This window comes from Canis lupus, chromosome 10 (genome assembly GCF_003254725.2).
Source record: "Canis lupus dingo isolate Sandy chromosome 10, ASM325472v2, whole genome shotgun sequence".
Classification (NCBI taxonomy): domain Eukaryota; kingdom Metazoa; phylum Chordata; class Mammalia; order Carnivora; family Canidae; genus Canis; species Canis lupus.
The window spans coordinates 1164834-1185480 of record NC_064252.1 but is presented as its reverse complement, the minus strand read 5'-3'; the positions used below and the strand labels follow the sequence as shown (position 1 = coordinate 1185480).

The window sequence follows — 20647 nt, the reverse complement described above, 5'->3', positions numbered from 1 at the left end:
CAGATATATGATTTACAAATATTTTTTCTCATTCTGAGTTGTCTTGTCACTTTTCCGGAGAGTATCCTTTGAAGAACAGGATTTTCAAATTTTGCTCAATTCTGATTTATAAAATTTTTTTCCGTTTGGTTGCTTACACATTTGGTGTAAAATGCAAGAAGCCATTGCTTAATGCAATGTCACAAAGATTTACACCTATGTTTTTCTTTAAGGATTTTATACTTTTAGTTCTTTTTTTTTTTTTCTTTTAAAGATTTTATTTACTTATTCAGAGAGAGAGGCAGTCATAGGTAGAGGGAGAAGCAGGCTCCATGCACGGGGCCGACGTGGGACTGGATCCCTAGTCTCCAGGATCACATCCCAGGCTGCAGGCGGCGCTAAACCACTGTGCCACCAGGGCTGCCCTAGTTTTAGTTCTTAATATGAAAGCCTTTGACCCATTTTGAGCTAATCCCTATATACAATATAAGGTAGAGGTCCAAATTTTTTTTTTTTTTTTTGCATATCCAGTAGTCCCCACATCATTCATTAAAAAGATTATTCTTGGGGATCCCTGGGTGGCTCAGCGGTTTAGCGCCTGCCTTTGGCCTGGGGCAGGATCCTGGAGTCCCAGGATCCTGTCCCAGGTCGGGCTCCCTGCATGGAGCCTGCTTCTCCCTCTGCCTGTGTCTCTGCCTCTCTCTCCTCTCTCTCTCTCTCTCTCTCTGTGTCTCATGAATAAATAAAAAAAAATTTTAAAAATGATTATTCTTTCCCCCATTCAACTGTCTTGACACTCTTGTCAGAAATCGATTAACCGGGGGATCCCTGGGTGGCTCAGTCGTTTAGCGCCGCCTTCAGCCCAGGGCATGATCCTGGAGACCCGGGATCGAATCCCACATCGGACTCCCTGCATGAAGCCTGTTTCTCTCTCTGCCTATGTCTCTGCCTCTCTCTCTCTCTTTCTCTCTCTCTCATGAATAAATAAATATAATCTTAAAAAAAAAAAGAACAAGACAGACAAAATGCATGATGTTTCCTTCCTTTACTAAGACAAACATATATTCATTCATTTGTACATTCAGTTAGTTTTCCTGGAGAAATTCAGCTGACAAAAGCATTGTAGAAGCACACCTATATTGTTTTTTCTCTGTTTCATCTCATATTTCTCCTCTTTTCTCAATTAAAGTTCTTTTCTGTCTCTTTAGTCTTCTCTTTTCCCATGTGTGATAGATTGTCTGCAAAGGTGACTAGCAATATAGTTCCTGCCATTCCTATTCTTCTCATCAAGAGGTTGCACTTATTTATTTATTTATTTATTTATTTATTTATTTATTTATTTATTTATTTATTTTTTAAGAGGTTGCATTTATTTCCCCAACCCTTGAATCTGGACTGGCCTTGCTACTTGCTTTAACCATGAGAATATGGTGGAAATAAAACTGTGACAATTTGAAAGTCAGGACTTTTTTTTTTTTTTTAAGATTTTATTTATTGGGATCCCTGGGTGGAGCAGCGGTTTGGCGCCTGCCTTTGGCCCAGGGCGCGATCCTGGAGACCCGGGATCGAATCCCACGTCGGGCTCCCGGTGCATGGAGCCTGCTTCTCCGTCTGCCTGTGTCTCTGCCTCTCTCTCTCTCTCTGTGTGACTATCATAAATAATAAATAAAAAAATTAAAAAAAAAAAAAAAAAAAGATTTTATTTATTTATTGAGACAGAGAGAGAGGCAGAGGGAGAAGCAGGCTCCATGCAGGGAGCCTGATGTGGGACTCGATCCCAGGTCCCCAGGATCACACCCCAGGCTGCAGGTGGCGCCAAACCGCTGCACCACCGGGGCTGCCCTGAAAGTCAGGACTTAAGAGACTTGGTAGTTTTCACTTTTCACCTTCTTGGAGCCTTGTAGAGAAGTCCAGCTATCCTGCTGGAGAGATTAGGTGGAGAGAAAAGTTCCAGCCAATAGCAAGAACCTACTGACCAATGTGTGAGCCATATTGTATCACTCAGACTTCGTCAAGACTCTAGATGACTGTCATATGAGTAAACCCAGCTGATAACACATAGAGCAGAAAAGTCACATAGTTGTAGCCAGCCAACACACAAAATAACAATAATAAATTGTTGTTTAAAGCCACTTTGTGGTGGTTTGTTATGCTGCAAAAGCTACTGAACTGCAACATGATGGCTAGAAACATTTCGATAGAAAGGCCAGTCACATCACTGGGAGATATCTTCAGTTAAAGAGATGACTGTTTTTGTGATCTACAAAAGAGCATGAAGCAGTGAAGTAAAATGTGTGGCTGATTTGGGCCTGTCTTATCCATTTCTGGATCGACTAGCGTAAAGAAAAGAAAACTAGGGCAGCCTGGGTGGCTCAGCGGATTAGTGCCGCCTTCAGCCCAAGGCCTGATCCTGGAGACCTAGGCTGAAGGTCTCCCTGCATGGAGCCTGCTTCTCCCTCTGCCTGTGTCTCTGCCTCTCTCTTTCTCTCTGTGTCTCTCATGAATAAATAAAATCTTTAAAAAAAAAAAAAGAAAGAAAGAAAGAAAAGAAAACTAGATACTAAAGTCTTTTATTTTTTTTCTGACCACATATAAGAAAATATGAATATGTCTCATTTTGCCCAATATTCCATCTATTGGACTTGAGCCAAACAGGAAAACAGGTGGTCTGACATAAACATTCTTACTCCTTGAATTTGGCTTTAGGGTGCAAAGAGGCTGCTTCCTTCCTCTGAGAGTTAGAAGCCTACACTTACAGGATGGAGAATATACCAAAATATCAAGCTTCTTAGAAGCTGCATTTAGAACTGCAGTCAATTCCCAATTGTCCACATAATGGAAGTTAAAGCCAGTAAAATATAGTTTAAAACTTATCTGAGGAAAATGTTTTTATTTTGGAATATCTTGAGGTTCACTTTTCTCATATTTTACTCATGGCATGTTATTAAATTTGACATCCCATTCTCCTTAAGCCCAATAGAGAAAGGAGGCCCCAAAGTATTAGGGGGAGAAAAATTCACCTTATTTTATTTATTTTTAAATAGGTTCCACACCCAGTATGGAGCTCAACACGGGGCCGAACTCATGACCCTGAGTTGAAGACCTGAGTTTATATCAAGAGTTAGATGCTCAGACGTGATCCTGGAGTCCCAGGATCGAGTCCCACGTCGGGCTCCCTGCAGGGAGCCTACTTCTCCCTCTGCCGGTGTCTCTGCCTCTCTCTCTCTCTCTCTGTGTCTCTCATGAATAAATAAATAAAATCTTTAAAAATAAATTTGTTTCAACAATAAAATTTGAGTACTGAGTGCCAACTTTACTAGCTATCTATCTCATGATTTAGATTGTGACAAAATCAAGATACAAAATTCCTCTCTTCGGGCAGCCCTAGTGGCGCAGAGGTTTAGCGCCGCCTGCAGCCCGGGGTGTGATCCTGGAGACTGGGGATGGAGTCCCACGTTGGGCTCCCTGCATGGAGCCTGCTTCTCCCTCTGCCTGTGTCTCTGCCAATCTCTCTCTGTCTGAATTAAAAAAAAAAAAAAAAAAAAAAAATTCCTCTCTTCTTCCTCTCCCCTACTCACAATTATCAGAGAAAAGGAATGTAAGAAATTGAGAGTTGTTTCTCATGAAGTAGCGGAAAGGAGGCTAAAGGAAAGGAAAACCAAAAGGTGATCTTTAAATACAAAGGAGAAGCATTGACTTTCTTTCCAAAGACAAATGTGAAGGGGAGAAATGGTGATGGAAGTAGGTCGATTCAAATGGTTCTTTTTATTTTTATTTTATTTTTTTTAAATTTATTTATGATAGTCAGAGAGAGAGAGAGAGAGAGAGGCAGAGACATAGGCAGAGGGAGAAGCAGGCTCCATGCACCGGGAGCCTGACGTGGGATTCGATCCCGGGTCTCCAGGATCGCGCCCTGGGCCAAAGGCAGGCGCCAAACCACTGCGCCACCCAGGGATCCCCAAATGGTTCTTTTTAAAAAATGGATTCTCACTTCTGTGAGGGAGTTAAAGTAGGCATAGGAAAATGTGTGAGAATTACTTTCTTGATTTCTTCATGTGTAAGAACTGTTTATATATATATATTTACATATAATGTGAAAATTTTTATACATAAAGTAAAAAGATTAGTACAATGAATAGCTATATTCCTTTCCAGAATCAACAACTATTATTTTGCCATATTTGTTTATTTGCTGAACTTTTTTTTTTAAGATTTTATTTATTTATTCATAGACAGAGAGAGAGAGAGAGGCAGAGACACAGGCAGAGGGAGAAGCAGGCTCCCAGTAAGGAGCTTGATGCAGGACTCGATCACAGGACCCCGGGATCCCGCCCTGAGCCAAAGGAAGACGCTCACCCACTGAGCCACTCAGGTGTCTCACCCTTTCTTTCTTAAAAACTCTTTCTTTGCTCTCACTCTTGTCCCAGGAAGGGTGAAGAACATCAAATACTGAACACCGATAACTTCTAGTTGTCACAGGTATCTGCAGAATAGAGGACCTGGAGAAAGCCATAAAGAGGGGACCTAGAAACGAAGTAGCTGAAGTTCACACAAGCCTCTGCCCCTAAGTCCCGCAAAGCTCCTCCTTCTGCTGTCCTTCTCCTCCCCCTTGCAAACAAAAAATATAATCACATTTTGAAGTTTTATAGTGGTTCTCCCAACCTCCATCTCAGGGAGGGGCCATGTAACCACCTAGGAATTACAATATGGTCTGTACTAAAGCTGCCACAGAGGGCCGCCTGGGAGGCCGCCTTCCACCCAGGCTGTGATCCTGGGGCCCAGGGATGGAGTCCCACGTCGGGCTCCCTGCATGGAGCCTGCTTCTCCCTCTGCCCGTGACTCTGCCTTTCTCTCTGTGTGTCTCTCATGGATGGATGGATGAATGGAATCTTTAAAAGAGAGAGAGAGGGATCCCTGGGTGGCGCAGCGGTTTGGCGCCTGCCTTTGGCCCAGGGCGCGATCCTGGAGACCTGGGATCGAATCCCACGTCAGGCTCCCGGTGCATGGAGCCTGCTTCTCCCTCTGCCTATGTCTCTGCCTCTCTCTCTCTCTCTGTGACTATCATAAATAAATAAGAAATTAAAAAAATAAAAATAAAAGAGAGAGAGAGAGAGAGAAAACTCTGTGTAGGGCCCAGAGAAGAGGGAATAGGGACCTGACTCCGTAGGATTTTCTCTAAGATTAAAAAATGAGGTAAAGATAGTGGACAAGATTACTCTTTTCAAAAATATTGTGCATTTGATGGTAGGTCCCTACTGTTACGTCTTCTCAGGAACCTTTGGATTATATATAACAGTAATAGATGACAGCACCCTCAAAACCTCAGTAGTGTGCTGTTGGGATGGAGATATAAAAATAAGTTTGTCTCCCTGCCTCGAGGAATTCAAGAGTTTTTGCTTGGTTTGGTTTGGAGGCAGGTACTTAAGACAAGTACATTAATAACATTAGTAACTGCTAATACAAGTTGGGTTTTTTTTTAAGATTTTATTTATTCATGAGACAGAGACATAGGCAGAGGGAGAAGCAGACTTCCTGTGGGTAGCCTGATGTGGAACTCCATCCCACGACCCCAGGATCATGACCTGAGCCTAAGGCAGACACTCAACCACTGCACCACTTGGGTGCTTTTTTAATTTCTAAATTAAAGTTTTTAATTTGTAAATATACATATGCATATACAGTCAATCTTCATTATTCACGGATTCCACATCTGTGAATTCATGATCATCCACAGACATGCAGAGCAGTGAAAAAGTTCCCTGATGTGCACATACTGAACTGTGGCACAGTTGTTTTGTTTCAGATCTCAGACTGCAAACATGTTTTTGTGGTATAGTCACACATTTTTTGCATTCTTTTATTGCACTGTTTAAAGTAGCCCTCACGTGTATTGAAGTGATGTGTAGCTTTCCTAGGTGCAAGAAGGCTGTGACATAACTTCTGGGGAAAATACAGGTGTTAGATAAGCTTTGTTCAGGCATGAGTTATAGCACTGTTGGTTGTGAGTTCAATGTTAATGAATCAACAGTATATATATATATATATATTTTTTTTTTTTTTTAAGATTTTATTTATTCATAGAGACAGAGAGAGAGAGGCAGAGACACAGGCAGAGGGAGAAGCAGGCATCATACAGAGAGCCTGACGTGGGACTCGATTCAGGGTCTCCAGGATCACGCCCTGGGCTGCAGGCAGCGCTAAACTGCTGAGCCACCGGGGCTGCCCTAAACTGTCTTTTTTTTTTTTTTTTTTTTAAGATTTTATTTATTTATTCATGAGAGACACACACAGAGAGAGGCAGAGACATAGGCAGAGGGAGAAGAAGGCTCCATGCAGGGAGTCCGACGTGGGACCCAATCCCATACCCCGGGATCACACCCTGAGTCAAAGGCAGATGCTCAACTGCTGAGCCACCCAGGCATCCCAAACTAAGTGTCTTTAAACAGAAACACATATAAAACAAGATCATGTACCAATCAGTAATGAAAATGTGACTAGAAGGTTTTATCTTGTTTTTTAGACTTTTATTTATTCATGAGAGACAGAGAAAGAGGAAGAGACAGAGGCAGAAGCAGGCTCCATGCAGGGAGCAGGATGTAGGACCTGATCCCAGAATTCCAGGATCACACGATCACACCCTGAGCAGAAGGCAGACACACTTAACCTGCTGAGCCACCCAGGCATCTGTCTAGAAGCTTTTAGAAACCTAACCTGTATTTCTCCTAGGAGCAATGGTTCAGTTTTCACTAAATCAGTGTTTGTGGTGACTTTACAGAACATAACTACTATAAATAATGAGAATCCTTATTGTATATATATAAATAAACTATATATAATATATATATATATATATATATATATATATATATATATATATATCCCCCAATAAGTTATTGTGATTAAGAACGTTTAGCCACTACTAGTGATGGAAAGGAGATCTGAGAACAGAACTTGGGAAATCCCCTATATTTAAAGGACAGCAGTCTGTGAAGGACAGAGAAAGGTCAGTCAGTCAGAGATTGATAAGAACCCAGAGAAAGCCATTTCAAGAAACAGGAATGGTGGGTAGACTATGTCAAATGTTTCAAAAGATCCAGAATGGGGACTTACCAAAAGTCTTTGAATATGGCTATTGACAGATCTTACTTTTTTTTATAATGGAAACTGTGCCAAATGTGGGGCTGGAGCTCAAAACCCTGTGATCAAGAATCTCAAGCTCTGACTGAGCTAGCCAGGGGGAGGGCAGAGGGAGAACAGTGAATCTCAAGCCGATTCTACACAGAGGGCAGGGCCTGAGGGGGGGCTCGGTCTCATGACCTTGAGACCACGACTTGAGCCAAAACCAAGAGTGAGAGACTTAACCGAGCAAGCCAGCCAGGTGCCCACCCTCCATCTTAAAAAAAAAAAAAAAAAGATATAATATATAAACATAACAAAGTACCATAAACTACGTGGCTTATAAGCAGAAATTTCTCACAGTTCTGGAAGGTGGAAGTCTGAGATCAGGTTACCAGCACCGTTAGATTCTGCTGAGGACCCTCTTCCAGGTTGCAGACTGCCAACTTTATGTTGTATTCTTGCATCGTAGAAAGAGGGGAAGAGAGAACTCTCTGGGGTCTCTTTTATGAGGGTACTAATAACCACTTAAGAGGACTCCACCCTCATACCAAAGTCCCCACCTCCTAAATCCATCACATTGGGTTTAGGATTTCAATGTATGAATTTTGGGAGTACATAAACATTCATTCCATTGCATAAATCCAAAACATTCCAGGATTAGAATACCAAAAATAGTTCCAGCTATATATATCACACAATAAATCCATCCTTACAAGCCAAGTCTTGAGTTTTTCTATGTGTAAAGGAGTTTAGAATGTATCCACATACTAGTTTAAAATCCCTTAGGCTTACTTTCATCTCCTCCCCTCTTCCTAAACCATCTCTTTTCCCTGGGTTTTATCATTTCCTGCCTTATGCCAGACTTTGTTCTCTGTTATCCTGTCTTCTCCAGTATCTCCATTTCCATTGGCTTCTCTCATCCTTCAAATATAATTAAAAAAAAAAAAAAACCCTCCTAATTGGGGCAGCCCCGGTGGCACAGTGGTTTAGCGCCGCCTGCAGCCTGGGGTGTGATCCTGGAGACCAGGGATCGAATTCCACGTCAGGCTCCCTGCATGGAGCCTGCTTCTCCCTCTGCCTGTGACTCTGCCTCTCTCTCTCTCTCTCTCAACAAATAAATAAAATCTTAAAAAAAAATAAAAATAAAAACCCTCCTAATTCTTAAACAAGCCAAAAAAATAAAAACCTTTTCCTTGACTACTAAATATATACAATATAGTTATGTTTTTTACTCCTATATTTGTCCCTTTCAGTCTCAGCTGATGGTGTTGCATTTTTACTGAAACTCCCCAAGTAGAAACCTCATTTCTTCCCCATTTCTAATTGGTTTTCAAGGTCAGAAATTTATCAAAATTCTGAGTGAGCTTTTTTTCTAACCTCTTGCCTAAACTATCATAACTAGTCTGTCTGAAGTCTTTCTCCACTCCAGATGGTAAATTATATTCTACAAACATTTTTTGCCAGACACATATGTGTCTGGCATTAGAAACACAAGAGACAAATATGAATTCAAGAAACTTGTGTACCCACAATAGCATCAGCCCTATTAAAAACTTCTTTGTAAAAAAAAAAAAAATAAAAAAATAAAAACTTCTTTGTTGCCAACATAAGTTCAAACTCCTTAAGGAGCCAATTGGGCCCTTCACCATTTGGCCTGGATCCACCGCTCTAGCCTTAACTCTCACCATTCTACTTTACCTACAGTCTCTCCTAAGCTCCAGTCACAATATACTTTGCACAGATCTTATAAAATTCCATTGCCCCTGCTCTACATATGCTAGATTTTCTGTCTGGAAAATGCTCTATTTTTTTTAAAGATTTTATTTATTTTTAAAGACTTTTTGTTTATTCATGAGAGACACAGAGAGAGGCAGAGACACAGGCAGAGGGAGAAGCAGGCTCCATGCAGGGAGCCCGATGTGGGACTTGGTCTGGGACTCTCCATCACACTGAGCCGAAGGCAAATGCTCAACCACTGAGCCACCCAGGCATCCCAAGATTTTATTTTTATTATTTTTTTAAAGATTTCTGTCTCTGTCAAATAAATAAAATCTTAAAAAATGGGGGTGGAGTGGGGGCACCTGGGTGGCTCAGTTGGTTGTCTCCTTTGGCTCAAGTCATGATCTAAGGTCCTGGGATCCAGCCTCGTGTTGGGCTCCCTGCTCAGAGGGGACCCTGCTTCTTCCTCTCCCTGATTTCCTTCTTCAAATTTTACCTGATTTCTTCTGATCCCAGAGAACATTGCTAATTTACATAGAAATAGCATGTATCACTCATATCACTCGTTTTATAGTCTCATTTCCTGTACTATGAACTCTAGGTATATATATTGTAAGGTAGTATTTGGAATAGAATACCATTTTTAGAGAATTTAAATATATTTCATTTTATTTTTATTTTTAATTAAGTAGGCTTCATGCCCCGTGTAGGGCTTGAACTCATGAAGCTGAGATCGAGTCACATGCTCCACCAACTGAGCCAGCCAGGCATCCCCAAATATATTTCATTTTAAAAAGTAAGATTATCTTTTTAAAGAGCTAACCTCTTCATTCTCCTAGAGCTGTTCATGCTTTTATCAGCCCACAAAATGGTAGCAAAACTCAGAATAGGAAAAAGCTCAACATGAAACACACTTGTTTTTAACCCTTCCCATTACAGCCAAACCAGACTAATAGGGTATGATTGCAAACGGGGGGGGAAGATGATGGCATCAGAGAACATAAGTAATTTAAGTTGCTATATGTGATATTTAGCTAGATGATTATGACCCAGTTTCTTATTCTTTATACCTAGAACAGATTACTACTTTGCCTCACAAATACAAAATTAACAACCTAAGTTTTTTTTTTTTTTTAATTTATTAATGAGAGACACAGAGAGAGACAGACACAGGCAAAGGGAGAAGCAGGCTCCATGCTGGGAGCCCGATGCTGGACTCGATCCCAGGACTCCAGGATCATGCCCTGGGCTGAAGGCAGATGTTCAACTGCTGAGCCACTCAGGTGTCCCGTTTTTTTTTATTTTTTTTTGTTTGTTTTTAAGATTTTATCCATTTTTTCATGAGAGACAGAGAGGCAGAGACACAGGCAGAGGAAGAAGCAGGCTCCATGCAGAGAGTCTGATGTGGAACTCAATCCCAAGACTCTAGGATCACACCTGGGCCAAAATGTGGGCACCAAACCGCTGAGCCCCCCAGGTGTCCCAACAACCTAAGTTCTTTTTTTTTTTTTTTTTTTAATTTTTTAAATTTATTCCCAAGAGACAGAGAGAATAAGAGAGAGAGACACAGGCAGAGGGAGAAGCAGGCTCCATGCAGGGAGCCCGACGTGGGACTGGGTCCCGGGTCTCCAGGATCAGGCCCTGGGCTGAAGGCGGCACTAAACCGCTAAGCCACCCAGCTGCCAATCTAAATTCTTATTAGAAAATCCCCTCATAAAAAAAAAAAAAAAAAAAAAAAAGAAAATCCCCTCATAAATCTTATTGTTCTCACTTGTTTTAATTTTTTAAGTGCTCATGTCAATCTTCTAGATTATAGTTCTTTTTTGCTAGTAGTGTCTGTGGAACCCACATTAAAATTTAGTCCTCAGAAAAACATCAGGGAGGAATGCCTGGCTGGCTCAGTTGGTAAAGAACCCGACCCCTGGTCTTAGGGTTGTTGAGTTTGAGCCCCACATTGGGTGGGGAGATAACTTAAAAATCTTGGGATCCCTGGGTTGCGCAGCGGTATGGCACCTGCCTCTGGCCCAGGGCGCGATCCTGGAGCCCCGGGATCGAATCCCACGTCGGGCTCTCGGTGCATGGAGCCTGCTTCTCCCTCTGCCTGTGTCTCTGCCTCTCTCTGTGTGTGTGTGACTATCGTAGATTAAAATAAATAAAGATTTAAAAAAAAAAAACATTAAAAAAAAAAATCTTTAGGGAGGGCGGCCCGGGTGGCTTGGTAGTTTGGCGCCGCCTTCAGCCCAGGGCCTGATCTGATCCTGGGGACCCGGAGTCGGGTCTCAAGTTGGGCGGGCTCCCTGTGAGGAGCCTGCTTCTCCCCCTGCCTGTGTCTCTGCCTCTCTCTCTGTCTCTATCTTTATCTATCTTTGATTAGATAGATAAAATCTTTGGAAAGGGGATCCCTGGGTGGCGCAGTGGTTTGGCGCCTGCCTCTGGCCCAGGGCGCGATCCTGGAGACCCGGGATCGGGTCCCACGTCGGGCTCCCGGTGCATGGAGCCTGCTTCTCCCTCTGCCTGTGTCTCTGCCTCTCTCTCTCTCTCTCTCTCTGTGTGTGTGACTATCATAAATAAATAAAAAAATTAAAAAAAAATCTTTGGAAAGAAAAAAGGAAGGAAAAAAATCTTTAGGGGTGCCTGGGTGGCTCAGTGGTTGAGCATCTGCCTTTGGCTCAGGTCATGACCCTGGGGTCCTGGGATCAAGTCTCGCCTATGTCTCTGCCTATGTGTCTGCCTCTGTGTCTCTCATGAATAAAATCTTTTTTTTATTTTAATTTTTTTCATGAATAAAATCTTTAAAAATACTAGAAGATTTATACTACAATTATAATTAACAAATTGTTTTCATGTTGCTTCTACTAATTTTTTTTAATTGGCTTTCTCTTAGGGATTGTTAGGATTAAACCCATGAGATGGAATTAGTACTTGCCAAGTGTTTTCCAGTTCCTGTCATTTTGGGTTGTAGATTTCTCTCCCAAAAGCCCTGACACTATAATTATACATGTTTGAATCTAGATATTGCCTCCTACTAGAAACAGAACTTGTGAGTTTAAAAAAGAAACCTGGTACAACTTGGGTCCCTACCAGCTAATGATTGATGTAACATGTAAAAGCATAAATCTTATTGCAAAGGGTGAGAAAGCCATTTCCAGACCGACACTAACATGAAATCCCCTGAAATAGATCCAATGAGAATAGTAAGATAAAAAACAAACTATGAATTAGGGCACAATGGGCCTTAATTTCCAAAAATTTTTTGTGTGAAAGTCAGTTTTTCCCATAGGACTTCTTTTGATAAACGAAATTGCCAGCTATTTGAGATTGCAGTCTTTTAAATGCTATCTTCAATTCAGTTCTTCCATTTTCACTTCATCATATGTTACCAAATTAATCTATCTAGAACACAAGAGTGTTACTCCTCTCCAAAAAAAACCCTTCAACACCTTTCCATTGTCAGAGAAATAAATTGAGAACAATTAACCCGATACTCAGTACCACCATTTCTTGGTTGTGATCTACTTCTAAACCTTGTCTTGAATTATTTCCCACACTCTGGGCTATCCCAGGTCAGGGGAGTGGCAAACTATAGCCCGCAGACTAAATTTGGGATACTATCAATTTTTTTAAAATTTTTATTTATTTATGATAGTCACAGAGAGAGAGAGAGAGGGGCAGAGACACAGGCAGAGGGAGAAGCAGGCTCCATGCACCGGAAGCCTGACGTGGGATTCGATCCCGGGTCTCCAGGATCGCGCCCTGGGCCAAAGGCAGGCGCTAAACCGCTGCGCCACCCAGGGATCCCGATACTATCAATTTTTAATTTTTTTTTTTAAGATTTTAAAAAAATATTTTATTTATTCATAAGACACAGAGAGAGAGAGGCAGAGACACAGGCAGAGGGAGAAGCAGGCTCCATGCAGGGAGCCCGACGCGGGACTCCATCCCGGGTCCCCGGGATCAGGCCTTGTAAAAAAAGCGGAAGGCGCGCCCAACCGCTGAGCCACTCAGATGTTCCAAGATTTTATTTGAGAGAGCGCAGGAGCAGGGAGGAGAGGGAGAAGGATCTCCCAGCTGAGCAGGGAGCCCAACTCGGAGCTCTATCCCAGGACCCTGGGATCACAACCTGAGCCGAGGCAGACACTTAAGCAATTGAGCCCCCCAGGGGCCCCTAATTTTTTTTAAAATTATTTTTAGAGGGGGCGGGGAGAGTTCAAGAGCCATGGGAGGGGCAGAGAAAGAGGGAGAGAGAATCTCAAGCAGAGCTGAAACAGGGCTTGATCCCAGGACCCACCCTGAGGTCATGTTCTATGGTTGGTTTCATGCTACAATAACAGAGTTCAAAAGGTGCAACAAAGACCTTGTAACTTTATTTCACCCTTTACAGAAAGTCGGTCAACCCATGACCTAGATCTTCACCTTCAAGATTCCTGCCTAAAATGTACTCCTCTCACTCATTCCTGCTGTCACCTCTATGAGACTGTCAAGAGTCTTTTTAAAAATTTAAAAACGGGGGCACCTGGGTGGCTCAGCGGTTTAGCGCCGCCTTCAGCCCAGGGCGTGGTCCTGGAGTCCCCGGATCGAGTCCCACATCGGGCTCCCTGCATGGAGCCTGCTTCTCCCTCTGCCTGTATCTCTGCCTCTCTCTCTGTGTGTCTCTCATGAATAAATAAATAAAATCTTAAAAAAAAAAAAATTTAAAAACGTAATCCCCCCCCCCCTCCCGAAAAAAACACATACTTCTCCTACAAATATAAAATTAACAGGAGCCAAACATTTATTTACCGCATTGATGGCACTACTAAGATGGTAAAGCTGGTTTCAGGAGCACTTAAAAAGCCAGGCCAAAAAAAAAAAAAAATGAAAAGAGAATGAGGTTGCAGGTTAAACAAAACTGGTGAGTGTTCTACAGAGCAATAAAACCATAACTTTGGGGCAGCCCGGATGGCTCAGCGGTTTACCGCCGCCTTCAGCCCAGGGCGTGATCCTGGAGACCCGGAATCGAGTCCCAAGCCGGGCTCCCTGCATGGAGCCTGCTTCCCCCTCTGCCTGTGTCTCTACTTCTGTGTCTGTCTCTCATGAATAAATAAAATCTTAAAAACACACACACAAAAATACGTAACTTCGGGTTAGCTTTTTTATCACTCATAAATTTTGAGGTTTAATATTATAAACAGGGAAGTCCAGAGCACCTGGGTGGTTCAGTGATGCGGCTGCCTTCGGCTCAGGTCATGATCCCAGGGTCCTGGGACAGAGCCAGGTGTAGGCTCCCAGCTCAGCAGGGAGTTTGCTTCTCCCTCTGCCTCAACACGACCCCCCTTGAGCGCTTTCTCAAATAAAATATTTTTTCCAAAGGTTTTCAGAAGCTGCGAAATAAATAAATAAATATTAAAAAAAATTTAAAAAAAAATATTTTTAAAAGCTAGCAAAGTCAAATATAGGCACCTTCGCCTAGAGAACAATCCTTGGGGAGGCAGGTTAAACCAAGTCCCAGTATGAAGTGAAAGGTCATCCCTCCACTCCTTTATTTCCATGTTAGGGATTATATATATATATAATTTTTTTTTTTTTTTTACAAGGCCTGTGCTAATCCTTCCAGTCAATATCGGCCTTTCCTCCTTTTATGCTCCCATTACTTTTTGGGCCTCCGTTAGAGCACTGGATCTTTGTGTATTTTGCTCTCCCCAACAGGCAGTAGGTTCCTGAAAATCATAGTATTGGAAAGCTGGGGCCTGGCACCCCTTTGAAACGAAGATTTGCGCGTGGTGTCCACGGTGTGTGGTTCCTGGCACCGCCTTGCACAGCACGAATCCCCGGGTCCTTAACGCTGTGAAGCCGGTACTTCCCCCAAACGTCCTAGGACGCCCCGGCTCCCTTTGTTCCCCTTGCTTCGCTGTTCGGGGCCCCTCTCCGGGGGACGCAGGGCTGCTTTCATTCCCCGGGTTCCTACCCCTCATCAGGGCCCAACCAGGTCCAAGGGACAAAGGGGCAGTTCCACGAGCAACGGCTGAGCTCGAGCGCGGAACCCGCTCCACGACGCGCGCGGAGGCCGCCCGCCCCCGCCGGCACGAGCCGTCTCGGAGCCAGGGCACGTGCCCGCCCCAGGGCCAGACGTCCCTCCTCCGCCGAACACCTCGAACTCGCAGCGCCCCTCGAGAGGCTCTCCGACCGTCCGGGGGCCGGCCTTGCCCGCGGCACCCCCGGCCCGGGCCTTCTGTGCCTCCGGGGACCGGCTCGCTCCGTCCAGGGGAAGCAGGGCCCTCCGCTTCGGCCTTCCTCCCGCCGCCAGCACAGCCGCGTCTCGGGGACGGCGTCCGGGCGCGTGGCCCGGCGGTTGGCCGCCAACGGCTTCCTACGGCGAGGGGGGAGCGCGGGAGCAGAGGCGGGAACGAGCCGGGCCGGACGGAGCCGGCGCGGGGCGGGGCCAGCGCCGGGAAGGATCGCGAAGGAGCTGGGAGGCCCCGCCCTTTCCGTAGATATCTCTAGAAAACCGCGCAGGAGCCCGAAAACAAAGAGTGCGCACGCGCGGCGGCAGGGCCCGGGCATTTTGCTGCGTCACCAGCCGCCGCCCGGCCTCACCACCCCTCGCTCGCACGCACGCACGTTCATCCTCCGTCCTCGCGCCCCGATTCCTACACTTTCCTCTTCTCCGAGACCGGAGGAGCCGCTCTCTCCGCGCAGTGCATTCTGGGGACCCGGGTCGAGCCCGCCGTCGCCTGAGGGAAGCGAGGAGAGGCCGCGACCGGGAAGAAAGCGCCGAGTCGCCACCGGAGGAGAGTCGACTGCCCGGCAGCTGCCGCCGGAGAGGCCCGCCCACCCGCTCGCCCGGCCCCCCGCCCCGTTCACGATGTGAGTGCGCCGGCCGGCCGGGGGAAGGTCGCCCCGCGGGGAGGCCGAGGCGGCCCTCCCCTCCCCTCCCCCGCCCTGCGCCCCCTCGGCCTTCTCCCCGCCGCGGCGGCGGGCGTTCGCTCTTGCGGTGGGAGGTCTGGCATCCTTGTTCCGGTTACCGTTGGCGGGCGGAGGACATTTTCCCTCCAGATGTCCTTTTTCCCCACCTCGGACCGGCCCTCGGCTTCCCCACGCCGGAAGCCCCACTTTTCCTCGCTTGCCGGCCCCGGTTGCTCGCACTCCGCAACTTAGCCGTAGGCCTCAGCCCCCGGGAGCTGTGGGCGGTGCGGAGCCTCCTGGAGACCGCTCGGCTGGGGCAGTCCGCTTCTGTGGCTCCGGCGCCGGGCCCGGACCCCGGGCCCCGGACCAGGTGCACCTGCGGGGGGCGCTCCCCGAAGGCCGGCGGCGCTCCTCGCAGAGCAGCACGCGGCCTTCCGCCGCGAGCGACAGGTACTGCTCGGCCACTGCAGGGAGGTCACAACGTCATCACAACTTCCCCAGCTCTCTCCGGGGTCGTGATTTCTTGGGAATGGGTCTTCCCAGGCCTCCCCAACTCCAAGCTTTTGCCGAGAGTGAAGGTTGCCAAAACTCAGCCTTGCCCGTGGCCGCGAGGAGTTAGCCTTGAGCAGGTAGTTCGCACGTGTCGAATCGAAAGATCCTTGGGGACGTTTTCTGTGTTCAGCGTTAGACTGGAGGTGAGGTTTCACGATCCTGTTTTAATTAAAGGTGAGATAGGTACGTGATTGCCCTCTTGTCTTTAAGAGCTTAAATTTGTTTACGTTGGGTAGACAGGTGTTTTTTTGTTTTTTGTTTTTGTTTTCTGGGCAATTTTAGTTTGTGGTAAAAAGCGAAGCTTAGGGATTTTTAAACGAACGAAAGTTTTTGGCACTCCGTTTCCAGGCCTTACAGTCTTAGGAAAAGCTTTCTCTTTGCAGATGGGAGAGCCTTTGGTTTTATAGGGTTTTTTTGGTACTACATGCTCCCTAAAAGTTTATACATGTATGGAGTAGTTGAAGGGTAACAACTTTAATTCCGGTGAAAAGTAACTCTCTCAAAGGTTTACTTAATAAAATGATACTAATGGTGAGTATGTTGTGCTCGACCTCTAAATGGATTAGTAAAGGATACACTGCAGCTGGTTGATGGAGAGCAAGCCTCAAGAACACAGTAATACCATGTAAGAGGGAACTACCAGAATATTAGGTATTCCCCGTGGTGTCTAACAAAATATTTCGATCTGTGTGAGGTAGCTTTTGTTTTTCTCTTTGCAATATCTGTTCCAAATAACGTTAGCAGGATTGTCTCCCCCCCCCACCCCAGGATTGTCAGTCTTAAAATGCCTTTTATACTTTGAAATTCCATGAGTCGAGAATAAATTGTTTGAGAAGCTACCAACTGTTAATAGACTAATGTAGCCAAATAAAATATTTTTTCACTAAGAAATACCAAGCTTTAAATGACTTGAAATATACTTTTGGAAAAAAAAAAAAAAAAAAAAAAAAAAAAAAAAAAGAAATATACTTTTGGGAGGGCACATGAAATAAAGATAAGAGATGTTAGGTAAATAGATTAAAAACTCAGATGAAGCGGCAGCCCCGGTGGCTCAGCGGTTTAGCGCCGCCTTCAGCCCGGGGTGTGATCCTGGATACTCGGGATCGAGTCCCATGTCGGGCTCCCTGCGTGGAGCCTGCTTCTCCCTCTGCCTGTGTCTCTGCCTCTCTCTCTCTCTCTCTCTCTCTCTCTCTCTCTCTGTGTGTGTCTCAATGAATAAATAAATAACATCTTAAAAAAAAAACTCATGAAAAGTGTTAATAATAAACCAAAAAAAGCAGTCTAAGTTACAAGAATGCTACTTTCAAAGTGTGTTTTGAAGAGATTAGATAAATCTCTTTAAAATAAATGCCATCTTGCAAGTTATTTAGGGGATTTTTTTTTTTAATTTTTATTTATTTATGATAGTCACAGAGAGAGAAAGAGAGAAAGGCAGAGACATAGAGGGAGAAGCAGGCTCCATGCACCTGGAGCCCGATGTGGGATTGGATCCCGGGTCTCCAGGATCGCGCCCTGGGCCAAAGGCAGGCGCCAAACCGCTGCGCCACCCAGGGATCCCTAGGGGATCTTCTTGAACTAATGACTTGAATAAGTTTAGAAGATGAATATTATGAATCCGTTATTTCAGTTGGAAAAAAACTTTAGTAGGTCGTTTAGTCCTCAGAAGGATCTGGCCGATAAGGGTTCATTTTGTTGATGCTTGCTATGAACTTTCTAGTTTTTATTTTTATTTATTTTTAATTTATGTTTGTTTAATCTTTTACCTCACCATGGGGCACTAACTCAGGAGACCAAAATCAAAGAGTTGCATGCTCTTCTGATTGAGCCTGCTGTAAAACTTATTTTAAGGTGGAGAGAGACATTCATGCTTGGATATTTTAAGGGTTTTTAAGGTCTGTTTTTTCTTATTTGAGTACTGTTTAGTGGTGGTTTTTCTAGGACATTTTTTAGAATCAAGTTTTTAAAGTTTTGTTTAATAGTTTACATAAAAAATCTCTCTTTTAACCTTTTTGGAGGAGACTGGTTTAGGACTTGTCACCTTCAAAGGTGTAGGGGGGTGTGCTAGTTTCCTTGCTTTTTTAAATTTAGTCTTTGTAGTTGGTTTTCATTCCAATTTAGACTCATGAACAATAGATACAAAGTAAAAACGTTTTTTGTTTTGTTTAAGATTTTTATTCATGAGAGACACAGGCAGACAGAGGCAGAGAGAGAAGCAGGCTCCATGCAGGGAGCCCGATGGGGGACTCGATCCCAGGACTCCAGAATCATGCCCTGAGCTGAAGGCAGGCACTTAACCACTGAGCCACCTAGGGATCCCAAAGTTTTGTTTTTTAAAGGAAAAGTTGTTAAGTTTTTGTTTTTTTTGTTGTTGTTTTTAGTAATCTCTACACCATCATGACCTGGAGGTCAGGAGTCCCATACTCTGACTGAGCCAGCCAGGCGCCCCTGTTTTGTTTAGTTTGGGGCTATTTGAAGTCATTATTTGGGTTGTCTTGTACTTGAATTAAGTTGTCCAGAAATGTACTGTGACTATCTCAAACATTGATTAAAATCTTTAATAGTTTACCAACACTCAGCTTTGTAGAATTGAGCCCCCCAAAATAAAATGATCACTCTTTAGCCTCCAAAATATAATAATGAGCATAAGGTATATGGTTAATTTCTGGAAGTTAAGAGTAACTGATGATGGCTTTTTTTCAGTGTTGATTTCCAAACCATTGTAACCTGGCAACTGGATTTTCTTCTTTTTTTTCTATGCTTAGTTAGACTTTAACTAGAAAGCAGTTGAAACTGGAAGTGACAAATCAGTTCAGTGCAGGCAAGTATATACTGTTACTTAAGATACACATGTTTAATTGTATTTTCTGTTTTACAGTCTTCTTGAAGTCTTCTTGGAGTCCTCTGAGTGATAGGGATGTCATTTTTCAAGGAAAAATACTCTTGTATTACGGACTGTTTAGAACCAGTCTAGCTTTTAAAGTTTGTTTTTGTTTTTTTAAGATTTATTTATTCATGAGAGAGGCGGAGACCCAGGCAGAGGGAGAAGCACGCTCTTCGCAGGAACCCTATGCGGGACTCAATCCTGGATCCCAGGATTATGACCTGAGCCCGAAGGCAGCCGCCCAATCGCTGAGCCACCCAGGCATCCCATAAATTCTTAAGATATTTTTTCTGAGTTCCTAAATGGGAAATTGTTGATCCTAGTGTATTCTGTTACAGAAGTACAATATGTATTGTAGTAAACTTTATTATGTACTGTGTAGATTGACAGTGATTTTAAATTGAGGCTGACTTCTCTGTTTCCCTAGGACACCTTTGAACTTCTGGTTTTTCAGGAAGATGCCAATTACTTTACACATTACCTTGAGCAGTAGTATGTTCTTCCCCCTATTGTATTCCAAAGCCATAATGTGCTTTAGTGCATTTTCTGTACAGTAGTTGATCTTCACATGTTGTCATACTTTATTATTAAAAAAGTATTTGTCAGGGTCCTTTCCAGCTCAGCATTTTAATTATCTTTGTGTACGGAAGGCTCTAAGTCACAGACAGGTGTTCTTAAAAATTTTAGTATATATTTAAGTTCCATAAATACTAGTTCACACAGTGCTAATTAGTATAAGGAGTTGTCCTAGATAGAATTGGAACTCAGGATTTCTGACAGAAAGGTTATTTTTTCCACTTTACAGAAAGGAAGAATAATTTCCCAGTGATCCTTTTATTTCCAAAGAAATAACTATGTCTCTCTAGTTCTGTCTTATTATGTAAACTGTTTCTGTTAAAACCTGTGCCACTTCTTGACATACGATAATGGAGTCCAGAGGCTCTGAAATTTTTCTCTACTGGAGGCACTGAGAACGTTGACCTTGAGTCTTATTTGTTCTTTTTTTTTTTTTTGAGTCTTATTTGTCTGAAGAAAAATTACTATATCTGCTTTGGAGATATTTAAAAGAATGCACAAAAGTGGGAGTGTAGGAAGGTTGGAGTTGCTTGGAAGAAAGGCGCTAAGTCTTGGGAGAAATACCATCTTTAAGAACAGCTTTCACTTTTACGTTTAGAGTAGGAATTACCAAATAAAGGAACTAATAACACAGGTTCACAAATGTTCTTGGTTTGCCCTTTTATGTCTTAGTAGGTTTTTTGTTGTTTCCTTTTTTTTTTTTTTTTTTTTTTTAATGGTGTTGCTGGCCAAAAGAAGTAACCTAGCAGTTCTGTTAGTTAGGTAGTTAGGTCAAAACAACTTAAGTAATTTATCCGAACAACCTAGTAGTCTTTGAAAAGCAAATACACAAAAATTGAAAGAAAAAGGTTTTTTGTTTTGTTTTGTTTTTAATAACCACAGTTACAGAATATGAATGCCCTTTGGGCACTGTATAACTTCTTATAACTTGAATTCAGA

The 20647-nt window shown here is 43.7% G+C and overlaps 1 long non-coding RNA gene across 1 annotated transcript; it reads left to right on the top strand.

The window, feature by feature from the left end:
• Nucleotides 1-16155: 16155 nt before the first annotated feature.
• LOC125755986 (uncharacterized) lies at nucleotides 16156-20422 on the top strand. Its single transcript, XR_007413673.1, has 2 exons — nucleotides 16156-16425; nucleotides 19014-20422. It is a non-coding gene; the product is annotated as an uncharacterized LOC125755986 (long non-coding RNA).
• The last annotated feature ends 225 nt before the right edge of the window (nucleotides 20423-20647 follow it).